Raw genomic sequence first — 16,438 nt, 5'->3', positions numbered from 1 at the left:
GATTTTCTGGGATAGATTCCCAGAAATCAAATTATTGGGTTAAATGTTACAAACTCAATAACTTGTCTTAATTTTTACTTCTACCAGCAATACATGACAGTGTCTATTTTATCCTAGACAGCTTTGCATATGATATCTAATTAAAAAAATGTTTTTGTTAATTTTATAGATGAAAATAACATTTTATTTTCTATTTCTTTCATTGCTAATAAGCTTGAATATTTTTCTATTTATTTAGCCATTTTTAGCTTCTCTTTCATAAATTATTTTCTTATCTATTTACATTTGGGAATTTTTACATTTTTCCTAGGTTGATATATTAATATTAACAATCATATTTATTTCAAGATTAGTTTTTAAAGTGGCTTCCTCTGGCCACTCTCTACATTTGTACTTGCCTTTCTCTGCTGCCAATCAGTATTTTCTAAGATACATGCAAATGAAGGATAATATTAATCTAGAAAATATAAAATTTGGAATATAAATGCCTGTTATAAAGCCATTCAAAAATATGGTGTACTTTTTAAAAACATTTATTTGTGGTTAATTCTTATCTTTTTTACTCTCCATTAGGTTGACAGATTTATCTAATTCTTCTCTCAAATTTTTTTCACTTCATATAATTTGGTGCTATGGTAGTAACATTATGTTACTGGTAAAGTGAATTTTTCATCATGTATCTCTTTTATCTCTAATATTGTTTTTAAATCTTAAAGTCTATTTTACTAGACATCAGCTTTTTTTTTGGTTGGTATTTGCATGCTATAACGTTTTCAACCTTTTATTTTCAGCCTTTCAGTGTTATTATGTTTTGGGTGTGTCTCCTGTTGAGTCAGGATTCTGGTAGGAAATAAAGAGGCAGTGCACTCAAAATGTTCATTAAAGAGAGTTTAATAAGAAATTCTTTGCAGAGGTATAGACAGCATTAACGGAACCAATAAGAGATGGTGAACTACTCAGACACTAGAAACAGGGAAAAGCACTTATACTCTAGCCCTGAAGGGTCAAAGAGAGAGAGCACTATTAGTAGAACCCAATATAAACTGTTGCTGGGAAAGGGGACACCTGCAGGATCTGTGATCTTAAGTAGAGATAACACAACCACTGAAAAACTCTGGCCCAGCAGTGAGGTAAACTGGGGGAATTAATGCCCTTACTTCTCTCTCCTCCCACCCTGTGACCTGCCACTATCAGCGACTGGCCAAACCCATCCAGAAGTTAGAGAGCAAAGGATCTCAGGGATACAAAACATAGACCTGGGCCTAGAGCTAGACAGAGAAGAGTAGAGAAGAGCCAGCACACATGTAAACAGCTCATAGTTGGACTTTGTTGTTGTTATCCAGGCTAACAGATTTTCCTTTTGAATGGAGCATTTAGTTCATTTACTTACATTTACTGAGATTACTAGTGTAATTCATTGCTAAGATTTTATGTCCCACATTATCTATGTTTTTTTCCCTCTGTCATGACTACTTTTTGATTATTTGAGCAATTTTTTTCATTCCACTCATTCCATCTCTATTATTTTAGTGGTTACTTTAGAAATTTAAACTATCTTTAACTTCCTCCGAAACAATAGGAAGATCTTTGGAACACTTTTGCTCTGATTACCCCTCTCCTGACTAATATACAATTGTTGTTGGGTATTTTAACCCAATAACACATTATTATTATTTTCTGTTTATATACATTATATTTAGATATAATTTAACTGTATGTTTATAATATATAGTCAATATTTATTTAGATTTATTTACTTTCTTTGCTCACCATTCATCCTTGCATTTTAGACTTTCCATCTTGAATCACTTTTCTTCTTTCAATCTTTTGGAACATTTTTTGTTAAGATCTATTGGTGATAAACTCTTTCTACATTTTTTTGTTTCTGAAAATGTGTTAATTTCACCTTTTGCTAGATATATAATTTTAGATTGACATATTGGAAGATAACATTGTATTGATTTAGAGCTTTCATGTATCCATTGAGAAGTCTGATATCAGCATTATTGTCATTCCTTGGAAGGATAGATTTTAAAATATTTTTTTGTTTGTTTGTGGATTGCAGTTTCACTATGATATGTGTAGGTGCAGATTTCCTCCTATATATCCTGCATTGGATGCATAGATAACTCTAAAACTGTTGACTGGTGTCTTTCATTGGTTCCTAAAATTATCAGATCTTATCACTTCAAATACTGCTTCTACCTCTTTCTCTCTCTCCTCCTAAGGTATATATTAGACCTTTTCTTCTATCCTCCATGTTAATCTCTCTTTTATATTTCACATCTCTTTAACTCTTTGTGCTTCATTCTTCACAATTTCCTCAAATCTATTTTCCAGTTCATATTTTTTTCTTTAATGGTGGCTGATATGATGTTTAGCTTGCCCATTGAGTTTTAAATTTTAATGTTCATATTTCTTATTTATAGAAATTCTCATTGGTTCTCTTTCAAATCTGCTTTGTCACTTCTATGGTATTTTCTTCCATTTTCATATGTTTGAACCTTTCTTTTATTCCTTTGAACATACTAAACATAGTTATTTTACTTTTTGTGTCTAATAATTCCATATATATGAAGGTTTGTGGGTCTGGTTCTTCTGTTGGTTGTTTCTGCTAGCTCTTGCATAAAAATGCCTTCTTTATGAATTTTATGTATTTTGTGATTCCTGACCTGCTATTCTTTGGAACTTTATCTGGAGAAATACTTTGAATTCTGAGTTGAAAAAATACTTTTCTAGAAAGAATTTGCATATGCTTTTGGATGACGGATTGTATGTTCTAAAGATGGTGACAATAGTATATTGCATCCTGTATGCTTACAATGTGACTTTGAGACTCCTCCCATTGAGAAGTGGGGTCTATGTTTTTGTTCCTTGAATCTGGGAGGGCTTGTGACTAGAGTGGAAGTGATTCTATGGGACAGCCAAGGTTCAGAGATAAAAGGCAAGACAGTTTTCCCCTGGTTCTCTTGGGATGCTTTGCACTTTGAACCACATGGAAAGGCCATAAGCAGGTATTCTTGCCAACAGCCTTAGCCGAGGTCCTAGCCAACAGGCTGCATCCACCACCAGACATGAGAGGAAACTAGTTGACAGATAATTCCAGCTTCCAGCCCCTGAGTGACCTCCTGCTCTCAGTCTTCTCAGATAGGAACCAGATGAAATGGAACAAAGACAAGTTGTCCCTGTTGTGCACTTTCCAAATTCTTGACCCACAGAATCCATGAGTATAATAATATCACTGTTGTTTTAGGATACCAAGTTTGGTGGAGTGTGGGTTCTTATTCAGCAATCAGTGACCAGAATAATTCTGCCAGATACCTGGCGACAAGACCAATATAAGACTTTAACTTGAATTCTAGGCTTTAGAGTTTTTTGGGCAACAAAAACTGTAATTCTGGCTACAAACCTGCTTGAGGCTGGTAGAAGAGGTATTTCCCCTCTACCCAATACCATGGTTCAAGAGTGACAGTTTTCTTGTGGTCCCATCCATGGTTTGGTGGTATGAGTAGGGGACAGGTTTATTTCTAGCTCACCCTTACACTGAATGCTTATCCCTCTGGTTTAAGGGAGCTTTTATTAGGTTCCTCACTTTGGGTGGGTCTTGTGTTTCTCTTGTTCTCTGCTCCCTGTAAACTTAAAAACAAAAACAAAAAACTGATGCTTATATTTACCAGGTTTTGACAAGTGCTCTCAAAGTGAAACCATTTTCGCTGCTCCCTTTATTTACCTAGTTTCCCACTTTAGTTTTTGGCCTGTGTGTATAAACATATATTTTTTCTCTCAGCTCTGTGATGCATTTAAAAAAATGCTTTGCATGTTATAAATGGAATTTTTGGTGGTTTTCAGCAGGTGGCTTGCTTGGGACTCTGTTATAAATTTGATGGGGGACACAATTCCTCTCATCTGCTGAAGTCCTAAACCCCAGAACCTCAAAATGTGACTGTATTTGAAGATAGGGTCTTTAAATAGGTGACTAAGTTAAAATGAACATTAGAGTGAATTCTAATCCAATATGACTACTGCCCTTTTAAGAAAAGTAAATTAGAACTACAATAAAATATCACCTCACACCTGTTAGAATGACTAAAATAAAAAACACAGGAAACAACAAGTGTTGGTGAGGGTGTTAGGAAAAAAAAACCCTCTTGCACTGTTAGTGGGAATGCAAACTGGTGCAGCCACTCTGGAAAACAGTATGAAGTTTCCTCAAAAACTTAAAAATAGAACTATCCTACAATCTAGCAATTGCACAACTGGATATTTACCCAAAGGATACAAAAACACTAATTCAAAGGGATACATGCACCCCTATGTTTCCTGCAGCATTATTTACAATAGCCAAACTGTGGAAGCAGCCCAGGTGTCCGTAGATAGATGAATGGATAAAGAAGGTGTGATATGTCTATATCACATATACACAATGGAATATTATTCAGCCATAAAAAGAATGAAATCTTGCCATTGGCAATGATGTGGATGGAGCTAGAGAGTATAATGCTGAACAAAATAAGTTCAGTCAGGGAAAGACATATAGCATAAGATTTCACTCATATGTGGAATTTAAGAAATAAAACAAATGAGCAAAGGAAAAAAGAAAGAGAGACAAACCAAGAAACAGGCTCTTAACTCTAGAGAATAAACTGATGCTTACCAGAGGGGAGGTGGATAGGGGGATGGGTGAAATAGATGGAGGAGACTGAGAGTACACTTATCACAATGAGCACTGGGTGATGTATGGAATTGTTGAATCACTGTATTGTACACTTGAAACGAATAGAACACTCTATGTTCACTATACTGGAATTAAAATTAAAAGCTTAATAAAAAAGAAAAGGAAATTAGAACACAGAGATGTACAGAGGGAAGATGATATAAAGACACAGGGAGAAGGCAGCCATCTTACAAACCAAAGAGAGAGGCCTCAAGAAGAAAGCAGCCCTGCCAACACTTTGATCTCGGACTTCTAACCTCCAGAACTGTGAGAGGAAAAAGATCTGTTGTTAAGCCATCCAGTCTGTGGTACTTTGCTCTAGCAGCCCTAGCAGACTAATAGAGGAACTCCCTCCCCTTTCATTTGTTTGGTTAATCAATAGTTGAGAGCACCGTTAATAATGATTTATTAAGGGACTGGCTATTGAATTTATTTTTTTGCAACTTCGATGTTTCTTCTTGCTTCTCCCCTGCTGTCTCCCTTTTGACCATTTCATTGGTCTTCAACACTCACCCACACCATGAAAGAGGAAAATAGAGGCAAGAAACCCCATTTCTTCTGTTGTACCTCCTAGTTCACACCTCGGATTATTCGTGTGATATTGGCGGGGGTGCGGAATTTTAGGCCAGGTCCAGTTTCTGCATCAGTCCGTTTATTATTCTGGGTGACTCCACATATTCTAATAACACAGGCTCTTGTTGTATTGGTTATAAATGACACTACATAGGCTAATGTGTAACCTATGCTAAAAAACAAATTTCAACTGAATACATTTTAAAGATGAAATTGAAACCGCTTAAAAGCGTAAGGTTGAACAAAAAATCAAAATGGCTGCACTAATGCTTCCGTGAAGCTTGATTTTATTTTTTAATTTTTATTTATTTATTTTTAAATTTAAAATTTATTTATTTATTTGACAGAGAGAGACACAGCAAGAGAGGGAACACAAGCAGAGGGAGTGGGAGAGGGAGAAGCAGGCTTCCCACCGAGCAGGGAATCCAATACGGGGCTCGATCCCAGGACCCCGGGGATCATGACCTGAGCTGAAGGCAGACACTTAGCGACTGAGCCACCCAGATGCCCTGAAGCTTGATTTTAAAGTCACCTTTTTCCTCTCTTCTGCAAACCTCCCCTCCTCCCTTCTTAGCCTTTTGTTTCAGGAACTCCATACCACCCTGAAAACAACCAACCAGGCCAGCAGCACATAGATAATTCCAGTCGAGACTGGCTAGCTCCTGTATTTCCTTATAAAACACCCAGCCCCTTGCTCTGGGCAGACTTGCAGCTTTTGAAGGCCGAAGGCTGCTGCAGCCTCCTTTGCCCAGCAAAGCAATAAAGAGCTATTGTTCCTCTTTATCCCAAACTGTCCTGGAGGTTTATTTTGGCTCTGAGGCGCTGAGGTCGGTTTTCAACAACATTACTGGCTTTATTCAATAATTCATAAGTCAGGAGCATCCAGAAAGGAGCTCCGAGGAGCTGTGCAAAATGAAAGACTTTTATGGACAGATGGGAGTTGGAACAAGAAAGTTATACTAGACAAAAAAGCGAATGGTTATGGCAAGTTCACTTTCCTTTAGGGGATGGCAGGGTCTATCAGGCAGATTACCTAACAAGTGATTTCTGATTGATTGGTTTGAGAGTCCATTTCTGGGAGAGCTGAAACTATAATTGTCAGTTTGGTGACATGGGGCTTAGCATTAAGTGACTCCATTTTGGGCCTATTGTCTTGTTTTTAACATCTACAGTATATTGTATATTGCCCAAGATTCATAAGTTTTAAGCTACTCAAATAACATAGCAAAGTAAAGTTGTGACAGGGAAATCATCAGGGTGGTTATATCAAGTAGTCATGTTTTTCAGATATTTTAAATTAAAAAAACACCCATTAGTCCATCTAATTTTTGGAATTTTAGTTCCAAAAATAAATACTTAGAAAACTTGAAGGAATCATTATTTATTACTCAAATTAGTTCAAATTTTACAACACAGGCAATAAATCCATTTTCCTCAATGGAAATTTTATGCAGGCTTTTCTAAAAGTTTTACATTATTTTTGGAGATAATAAGATGTAACACAGAAACAGATGGAGAATAAAAACAAATACTTGTTTTAGCAAAGTAAGTTGGAATTGGATTTAAGTACCAAGTGAGTCACAGTGTCTGTACTTTCAGACCAGTTTAACTTCATTATAATTACTCAGGCCTAATGAAATAGTCTTCACAACATGTGTGTGATACTATGACTTATAAGAACTATATTTTGGTCATCTGAATAGCCAAAATATATTTCTTATATGTATTTGGTCTTCCACAGTTCCTGGCTCACAGTTGCCCAAACCCTTGTCAGTTCCTCAGGGTTGAGAAGGATCAAGATGTCTTTTGTTATGTTAATGAAGTGACTTCTGGAAAGTATTGAAGGAAGGGGGTTTCTTGCCAGGAGAACCAATCATATGATTAGAGGTGTGGAACTTTGAGTTCCAAGCCGTGACCACCATGAGAGGAGCTGGAAGTTGAATCATTCCAGTGGCTAATGATTTAATCAGTTGTGCTTATGTAAGGAAGTCTCCAAAAAAAAACCCCCAAAGGATGGGGGGTTCAGAGAGCTTCTGGGTTGGTGAACACACAGGTATTTGGGGAGCGAGTATTGTGCTTGGAGAGGGCATGGATGCTCTGTGCCCTTTCCCCATACCTTGCCCTGTGCATCTCTTTCATCTGGCTATTCCTGGGTTATATCCTTTTATAACAAACCTGTGATCTGGTAAGTAAAAAGTTTCTCTGAATTTTGTGAACCACTCTAGCAAATTAATGGAACTCAAGGAGAAGGTTGTGGGAAACTCCAATCTGTAGCCATGGATCAGAAGCACAGAAAATCACCTAGGCTTGCGGCTGGCGCATGTGTGGGAGGGGCAGACTTAGAAGGACTGAAGGCTTAGCCTGTGGAGTCTGATGCTATCTCCAGGTAGGTAGTGCCAGAATTGCTTGTTGGCATGTGGGGAACCCCTATACATGCTGGAATTGGTACTAGGATCAATTTTAATGTGAAAAAGGTGTGATGACATGTATATGCACTTGGCTGGGGAATTGGGGGATTCTGGGCCCTCTAATAATGGATGCTAACATGAGGCTTTGAAAAATATAACAATCTCATTCTTTTATATTCTGAGTAATTTAGGGCATTTCCTTATTAAATCAGAGCATTCCAAAATTTCAGAAAAGAGTAGTATAAAAATCTATTTCCATAATGCAAATAAAATAAGATTTCCTAGAAAAAGTAAACTATGCATCTCAGTTCTTAAGAACATAGGCAGGAGAAATGTTAAAATTTGGAAATAGGGAAGGCAGTGCAAACTCCTGCTCAGCCAGCTGAGAGAGGGGAGGCCCGGGAGCTAGAAGAAAGGGTGTTCTGGAGAGATCCCCACAAGGGCAAGGCAGGGTCCAGGGTAGGGGGAAAACTTGGCTACTACTAAGGATTCCTGGGGACAGGCCTCCCAGAAGCCTGTCAGATCTTCGTGTGGGAGAGCAGGGTGCGTTTCGAGGAGAGACTCACAGGGCTGATTTCTTTTTTTTTTAAAGATTTATTTTATTTATTTGAGAGAGAGTGAGAGAGCCCCCATGCGTGAGTGGGGGGAGGGGCAGAGGGAGAGAATCTTCAAGCAGACTCCACGCTGAGCGCTCAACCAACTGAGCCACCCAGGCACCCGCAGAGCTGTGATATATATTTTTTTTTTTTGACCTTCACCCTGGGATCTTGATTAGCTCCCATTTTGGGGCCACCCTACTAATAATCCCGTGTGATTTCATGGGCCCTTTATCCCTCAAACATTCCGAATATTGATGTGTAAAAATCCCTATAATGGGTCAAAAAGCTTTATGGCTCTGTAAGTAGAGATAAAAGCCTTAACAGGGAAAATTCCTGGTTGTGGTAACTCCCAGAGAGAACTTTATTCCTACCCAAGTGTGAGCAGTTAAGCAACTGAGGAGAATGCTTTACTGATTAGAGAAGTTTGCATCGTTTGGGGAAGAGGGAACTCAGCGTTGGCAGCAGAGAGAGAGAAGTTGAATGGGCAGAGTTGAGGAAGGAGAGCTCAGGTTTCTCGTCTATCTGGGCCTCTTTCTCTTCAATGTTTACTGACAAATAGAAGTGTCTGTGAAGGTATTTTTAGGCGGAGACTTGGGAGTATTGCCTCTAGGCCTCATAGTGCTGCCAAGGTTGTGAAGCAGAATTTATGAAGCCAATTTTATCGTCGTATTCAGTCGCTAGTGCCACCCACCGTATTAAAGAAGGTCATTTTCACAGAGTCCGGTGAGCTGATGTCCCATGCAATGCGTTCAAACTAGCTTCTCTAATTTCTTGTGCTCTACTCAACAGAGTGATCATGCCACATTTTATTTTATTTTTTTACAAGTCAGGAGCACTTATTAGGGACGATCTTATTTTATATCCTACCCCTCCCACAAAGCGTCTCAGGCTGCTAGCCGGAAATACACTTTATCGGTGTAAACCACTTCATTTTGCTTAAGAAGTTTTGGGTCTTGTTGCTCGTCGTTGTGAGAGAACAAAAAGCCAGGGTTGACCAACTGGAGGGAGTTAGGTGTTCTACACCAACAACCTGCCAAATGAAGCTGACCCGAGGCTGAGTGACTTCAGGCAGCATCAGCCAGCATTTGTGATTCAAAATCATACCGATCCAGGAACTCACTTTGTTTACGTTGCCTCACTGAGTCATTTTTTAAAATGGGCACTTGGTGACCCAAATAAATCTTTCTATAAATGGAGGAAACATTTTTGAGGGATGTGGAGGTCTTCCAAATTCCTCATTATGAAGCCTTCTTAAAGTTGCCTAAAGACTTTTTTGGGTAACTTTTTTTTATTTTAAAAGTTGCATAGGAAGTACATTCTTACTATAAAAGTACAAAAGCAGACAGATATTAAGGTCCACCTTCACTGAAGATTTTTTTCTGCCTTTTCTAGAATACAGAAGTTTTCTTTGTGTGTCTGGAAAGAGGAGAGCAGGGCTGGGCGGAGGTACCTCCTTGCATCTGTTTCTTCGTCTTTCTCTGTATGAGTCAGGAGAAGCTCTGTATTTGCGGCCATAAACAAACCCTAAACCCTCACTCGACTCACTCACTCATGCAAAGTGTACCGTGGGTCCAGTAGCTTTTCAGGGCAGCTCCCTTCCAAGTGATGACTTAGGAATCAGGTTGCTTTTATCTTACAGCAGCTACTCCACCTGAAACACAAGACTTCCAGCAACACTGAAGCAAGGGATGAGCCAGAGTGAGAACACATATGCGCTCTCAACCGCTAGAGACTAGAAATAACACACATCATTCCCACTCTCAATTCATCGGCCAGAGCTCGTGTATGGGCCCCTTAAGTTCCAGGGAGGCTGAAAAGGGTTTCTGTGTGCCCAAGACCGAGAGGGAAGCCAATTCTGATGAGCACTACTACGATTCTACCGTATTTTCTCTCTTCCTAATGTCCCTTCTACCCCAGCATCCATGTACACAGCAGTGATGACCCCAAATGTCCTCAACTTGTTTGCAGGTATCTCTATACCCATTCCTGAGAACTATCCTTAGCAGGAAACTACCTGAGGCAGGTTAGAGGCTAAAGAAGGAGAGGGTTTGGACACTGGGTGTGATGTATGTAAGGAACAAAATCTTTCAATGGGTAAGCTTCTCATGCTTGAGAAGAGAGAAACCAGTAGAAACCAGTTTTCCTTGCCCCACACCCATTTGCCATCTAGCCCTACCGTGGTATGATAACGGGGTAGGTAGAATTCTCCATCGGACCCTCACACCGTATAATGATGGGATTTCTCGTTTTCCTCCCCTGAGCATCAATTTCCAGAGAGGAGAATCTGATTTCTACCGGGTCTGTGAGAGGAAAATAAACAACAGGGTAGGAAATTTTTTGAAATACTTAAGAGTGATCCTTAGAGGTCTATGAACTCTCTGTTTTCTTGCTTCCAAAGTATCCTGTGCTTATTCGTCCCTGGCGCCCCAAACCCAGCTTTCTCCCCGAACCCAGCTTTCTCCCTGAACCCAGCTTTCTCCCCGAACCCAGCTTTCCCTCTCACCTCACACATGGAGGCATTTACACTCGTAATAAAAAAACACACACATGCAGAGTCAACTTCAGAAATACTCCCTCGAGGGGCGCATGGGTGGCTCGGTTGGTTAAGCGACTGCCTTCGGCTCGGGTCATGATCCTGGAGTCCCGGGATCGAGTCCCGCGTCGGGCTCCCTGGTCAGCAGGGAGTCCGCTTCTCCCTCTGATCCTCTTCCCTCTCGTGCTTTCTCTCTCTCTCTCTCAAATAAACAAATAAAATCTTTTAAAGAAAGAAATCCTCTCTCTAGGGGCGCCTGGGTGGCTCGGGCGGTTCAGCGGCTGCCTTCGGCTCAGGCCATGATCCCAGGGCCCTGGGATCCAGCCCCACGTCAGGCTCCCTGCTCCGCGGGGAGTCTGCCTCTTCCTCTTCCTCTTCCTCTCCCTCTGCCTCTCTCCCTGGCTTGTACGCTCGCTCTCTCACTCACTCTCTCCCTTCTCTTGCTAATAAATAAATAAAATCTTTAAAAAAGAAAGAAAGAAAGAAAGAAATTCTCTCTGTAAATCAGTTTCCAAAGCCCTCTATGTTTCCACCCCTAAGTCCTCACTCCTGGTGGAGCCAGACGATTATTTGTGAGTTAAATACCTGGCATAATTTGTGGTTATAAAAGCCTTTATTAATTCGTAATTTAATCTAGATGTTAATTTACGAGCAAACATTTTTAATTAGGCTATTAGTTCCATTGGTGTTTGGCTTTATACATCCTATGCAATAAGATCTTTGCATTTTTCTGATTGGCCCTTATTCCCCGATTTTCTCTGATTTAAGGCCTTCAGTTACATAATTTCGATACCATGATATTTTGGCCAACCTATTTCATTCCTTCAAAAAATTAGAACTTTCTTAAATGTGATGTCGCCCCCACTCTATAGGTATGCATGGGCAGATGATTATAGACAGGGAGAAACTGGTCATCAGTTTCTCTAGGTCTAAGGAGGAGGGTGGACAAAATCCAGAGCAGAGTCAAAGAGGCCCAGGGCCCTTGCTAGTGAGGAAGCAACGTCCCTTTGGCAGTAACCTTATCAGATTCACCCCTCAGATCTCTGCCCACCCTCTATGTATATACAGAATGAGGCCAGTTTGCCCATGTGCATTAAGGTGGATAATAAAAGACAAGCTCATCTTAGCTCTTCTCTATCCACCACAGAGTGTGTAAGCTGATTCTAAGTTTCCAGGAATGTGTTCTCTAAACATGAGAACTTCTAGACTCCTCTCTCCTGTAGAAAGGTGTTTAAGATGGTTCTCATTCACGGCGTATAACGTGAAAAGGGTTAACATAAGAAGAGACATTCGAAAGATATAGTTCATCTGAAGTAAACAGACCATTTTAAGAATTTACTACCTCCCTTCCCAAAACTGGAGGCTTTGAGAGGTTCACTGACTTCACTTGAATGTCCAATAAAAGAGAGGTCACGCTAGAATCTCTGGGTTCTCAAGTTACTCTTCCAACCACAAGACCACATTTCCTTCCTCTCTTACTGATACGCAGAGAGCAATGTGAAATGTAAGCAGCTGGGGTGGGAACAAGGGCATGAAGGAAAACACCACAATGTTACCTAGCAAGTGTGCAAAATAAAATCTGAATTTAAATGACTCTTTTCAGTCATTGCTCTGTAAATTCAATAGGCTGTTCTCACCATGTAATTTAAATCAATGAAACAGTTTATTAAAAACCTACCATAGCTAGACACTGTGAGAAGTACCAGGGATATGAAGCATGCACAAAACGAAGTCCCTACTGTCATGTGCTAAAAAGCATCACTGAAGAACAGTGAGGAGTAGGGTGGTAGATGTTTCCAGCCCAGATGCCTTTCATAGGCTGGGGCAGCCATCCTTCAGCAGCTGCGAGTGCCTTGGCTAACAGCTTAGAGCTGTGACTTTCTCCAGAGACCTGGCCTGGGCCAAGTAGGGCTATTTCACTGGAGACCCCTGAGAGGTTATACCCTCCCTTCTCCAAGGGGAACCGAGGACTGACTCATTTCCACTCTTTCCTATTTTTCCAAGCTTTTACCTGGGACCATATCCTTACACAGCTCTTTTCTATATTGCTCCTTCCCCTCCTTACATTCAGGTTTTTCCTAAAAAGCGTTCCCTTGGTAAAGTATACATATCAGAACCTCTTCTTAGGCTCTGCAGCTACAGAACCCCACAGGTGTTGTTTGAAGTTACTGAATAGGTTCCTAGATGCTTTGCTTAGGGTAAGATTAGGAACAATATGTATGTCTGTAAAAGTTTTAATAGAGAGCCCAACATTTAACATGCTGACTCATATCCCCTCTATTTTTCTTCTAAAGACTAAACAATGTAGTTTTTCAATGTGACTTTTTAATATTTGTTGTCACTTGGAGATATTCTTTGGGGAGTGAACTAACAGAGCAGTAAATACGTATGTATCTACCTGAATGATTTGGGTTTTAGCACTTTCCCACAACTGTGTGGTCATTAAAAGTCCTTCAGTCAAGAAATGTTTTTCCATGCTCCTTACAGAATAATAGAATAGAACCTATCTAGGGGGAAACTGGTAGCATTCCTGTAGAGGCAGTCAACCTTAGCAAAGCTCTTACGACGTGTTGGGAGATTTAGCTATTATATTCCTTATTCATGCATCTCAACAAGTGAGTTTGTAACCACATGGTAAAGAACAGAATCAATGGAAACCTTATTAAAATTAAAATTATTTTTATGATAATGCCAGTTTCTTTCTGGCAGAGGTAATTCCTGCTGTCCCTTGTTCTCATTCTCACAGCAATCACATGCTCCTTTTCAACTCTCCTGTGTAACCACTGCACCACCAAATCCTAAATATTAGCAAGTTAGATTAAATTATTAGAGACAAAGTAAAATACTAGAGCCATCTCAAAAATGTGTCTCTCCTCCCACACTGCACAAGGATGATTGATTATTTAAAGACAAAAACAAGGCAGTGTTAAAGAAAAAATTGTTCATGACACTTGTTAGAGATGGCAAGGCAGACTTTACTCAAGTGGGGGCTACCTCAGCGGACTTCTGTAGTTGAGGAGATAGATCTGACTCAGCTCTGACTCCAATAAGGGCAAGCCAAGGAAGGTGGGGAAGTCCATGGATGGAAAATTACTAAGAGGAAACATTATGGGTTAAGGAGGAGTCTTGGCTAGCAGGTTCAATAGAATTCTGGCTGTAGGCAGGCCGGGGAGGGGGTTAAGATATCAGTAAACTGATTTAGCAGAATTCTTGTTCAAACTGGATTCTACCAAGGACAAAGAGGGAAACCCAAGGTCTGGCCTAGTCCAGTAGAGAGCTCATAGAAGGCTGGTTAAGATTAGGTCAAGGGAAGAGTCTTCATCAGAGGTAACCAAGAGACAGTGGAGGTTATAAAGTTAGTGTGACAGTAACTAACCCCTAGGACTGCCAATGCTATTCTAAGAGCCTTGCAATGTTAATTCATCTTCACAATAATCATGAGTGGATAATGGTACTATTCCCATTTTGCAGGTGAGGAAACTGAGGCACAGAGAGTTTAAGCAACTTTCCCTAAGCCTCCCAACCGACTGAAGGATTTAAATCTAGGAAGTCTGGTTATGAGTCCATAGTCTAACTGGTAAGACATACCGTCTTTTTGTGCTAGAGATAAATAGGATTAAAGTCTACGATCTGATTACAGACGTTATAGCTGACAGAATGAACTGGAAGCTCTGACAGAATAATTTATAATCTCCTTTCGTTGGTTACTGTACCATAGTTACAGACAGAATTTTAGGTTAAGTAGGTCAGTTTCTAAGATGATTTGCAGCCCCTTAAATGAGAAGGGAGCTGCAAAGTATGGGTAATACTTATTAAAACGCACGTAAACACCAATGTTCCTTTTTAAAAAACCAGTTCTTACTGGACATTTGTATATTTGCATTTTAAGAGGACAGAGACTGCAAATTTTGGAAAACTCCCATCTTTGAAAACTCTCTCAGCTCTCATTAAATACTGAATTTGTTCATTCTCTAGGATGTTAGAAGGTATTGCACAAACAGACTCCTTGGGATTTTGCATGCAGTGCCTCTGGTTTATAATATTATTTATTCTGCAAAGAACACAGTGTGATGGCTAAGATGTGCAAACACAGAGACAGCAATTACAAAGTAGTTCTGGAAAACAAGACTACTGTTTGGAATGGAAATAGAAGGGAAGATCAAGATCTCCATTTTAGGAGAAATGGGTTGCATTATAAGTAGCACACTGATGGGCCTCCTTTCTTAAAGTGTCCTCTTTTTAAATTGGCCCAGTGTTGCTACTGTCAGAACCACTTCTCTAAAATGAGAAATCATATACATCTAATAAGCATTTATTTTATTTGGAATGGTTAACAGTATCAGACCATTAAAACTCTTACACAGGTTACTTTTCCAGCTGTTATCATGAAGCAAAAGGCTGCAATATAGAACAGATAGATAATACTTGGGTGAAAGGAAAGGAAAAGAACAGGTTCGGGATGTGGGGCATTGCATGGGGGATGGCCAGCCCAGGTCTAGTAAAGCATAAGGCACACTGAGGGGCAGGGGGTAGTCTGCAAAGGGAGAGTTTTCTCACATCCATATTTTGACATTATTGCTGGATGTCAGAAAGTGGTTTTTGTTGTTGTTGTTGTTTGTTTGTTTTTTGAGGGTGGTAGATCTGGAATGTCCTTTTCCAAAGCCATGTGATGGGGCCTCACCAATTTGGAATCACTTAAGAGTTGTTTTGGTTAATGTGGTGGTGCTATATGGTTCATCCATTGTAGGGGGTTCACCACCACCCCTCTTCTAATTGCTCCATCTGGTGATCCGTGGTGATAAAACCAAACACTTCCCAACCCTCACGTCATTCCACTATCATTTCCATTTTGTGTTAGGTAGTTCCTTGACTCTGCCAGTCAGTTGCAGTTCATTGTACCAACAATGACTATTTGACCGCAGCTAGACCAATCAGAGTACTTTTCCTACAAATTTGGAATTGAGGTGGATGAAGAGTAGAGGGAATGAAGAAAGCAAGGAAGGGGGAAATTGATGCAATTTCCCTGGGAAGTCGACTGTGACCTGCAAACTCAGGAGTTGTGACTAGCCTTATTCTGCTAGAGAGACAGGGAAACAGGAAGGTAGGGTGCATGGACAGAAGAATGCAGTGGTTACACATAAAGAAATATAATGGAGACACAGAAGACATCCAGGCTCTTTCTGAGGCTGAGCATCTCTTTAAGCTTCTATGAGATGTCCCTGCAGTTTATAACAAATTCTCCCTGTTTGCTTAATTTAATTCAACTGGATTTGTGTTTTTTGTAACTAAAGGAATATCCACTTGTCTTATTACCCTAATGGTTTGTAGTTCAATTGTTTTTCTTTTTTTGAACCAGGAGGAAAAAGCAACAAATTCTCCAATTACACAGTTCCCTCTGGCCTTTTCGCCTCTGTATTTTGTGTATTTCATGGCTTGTGGAAATGGAAATCTTGTCAACTTCGTTCCCATTGCACCCGGTGTGTGGGAGCATCGTTGGTATACATGCTTAAATGAGAAATAGGACTTAAATTGAGATAATGATGGGGAAACACCTAGCATGATGCCTTCCCCAGTAGTTTGGAGTTAATTGGGCTCCAGTGGTTACAAGGAG

The sequence above is a fragment of the Eumetopias jubatus genome, unplaced genomic scaffold (assembly GCF_037043125.1).
Source record: "Eumetopias jubatus isolate StellerSeaLion01/CBP00866 unplaced genomic scaffold, mEumJub1_p1.0 scaffold_2, whole genome shotgun sequence".
In the NCBI taxonomy this organism is placed as follows: Eukaryota; Metazoa; Chordata; class Mammalia; order Carnivora; family Otariidae; genus Eumetopias; species Eumetopias jubatus.
The sequence above is the reverse complement of the archived record's forward strand: the minus strand, read 5'-3'. Positions refer to the sequence as shown.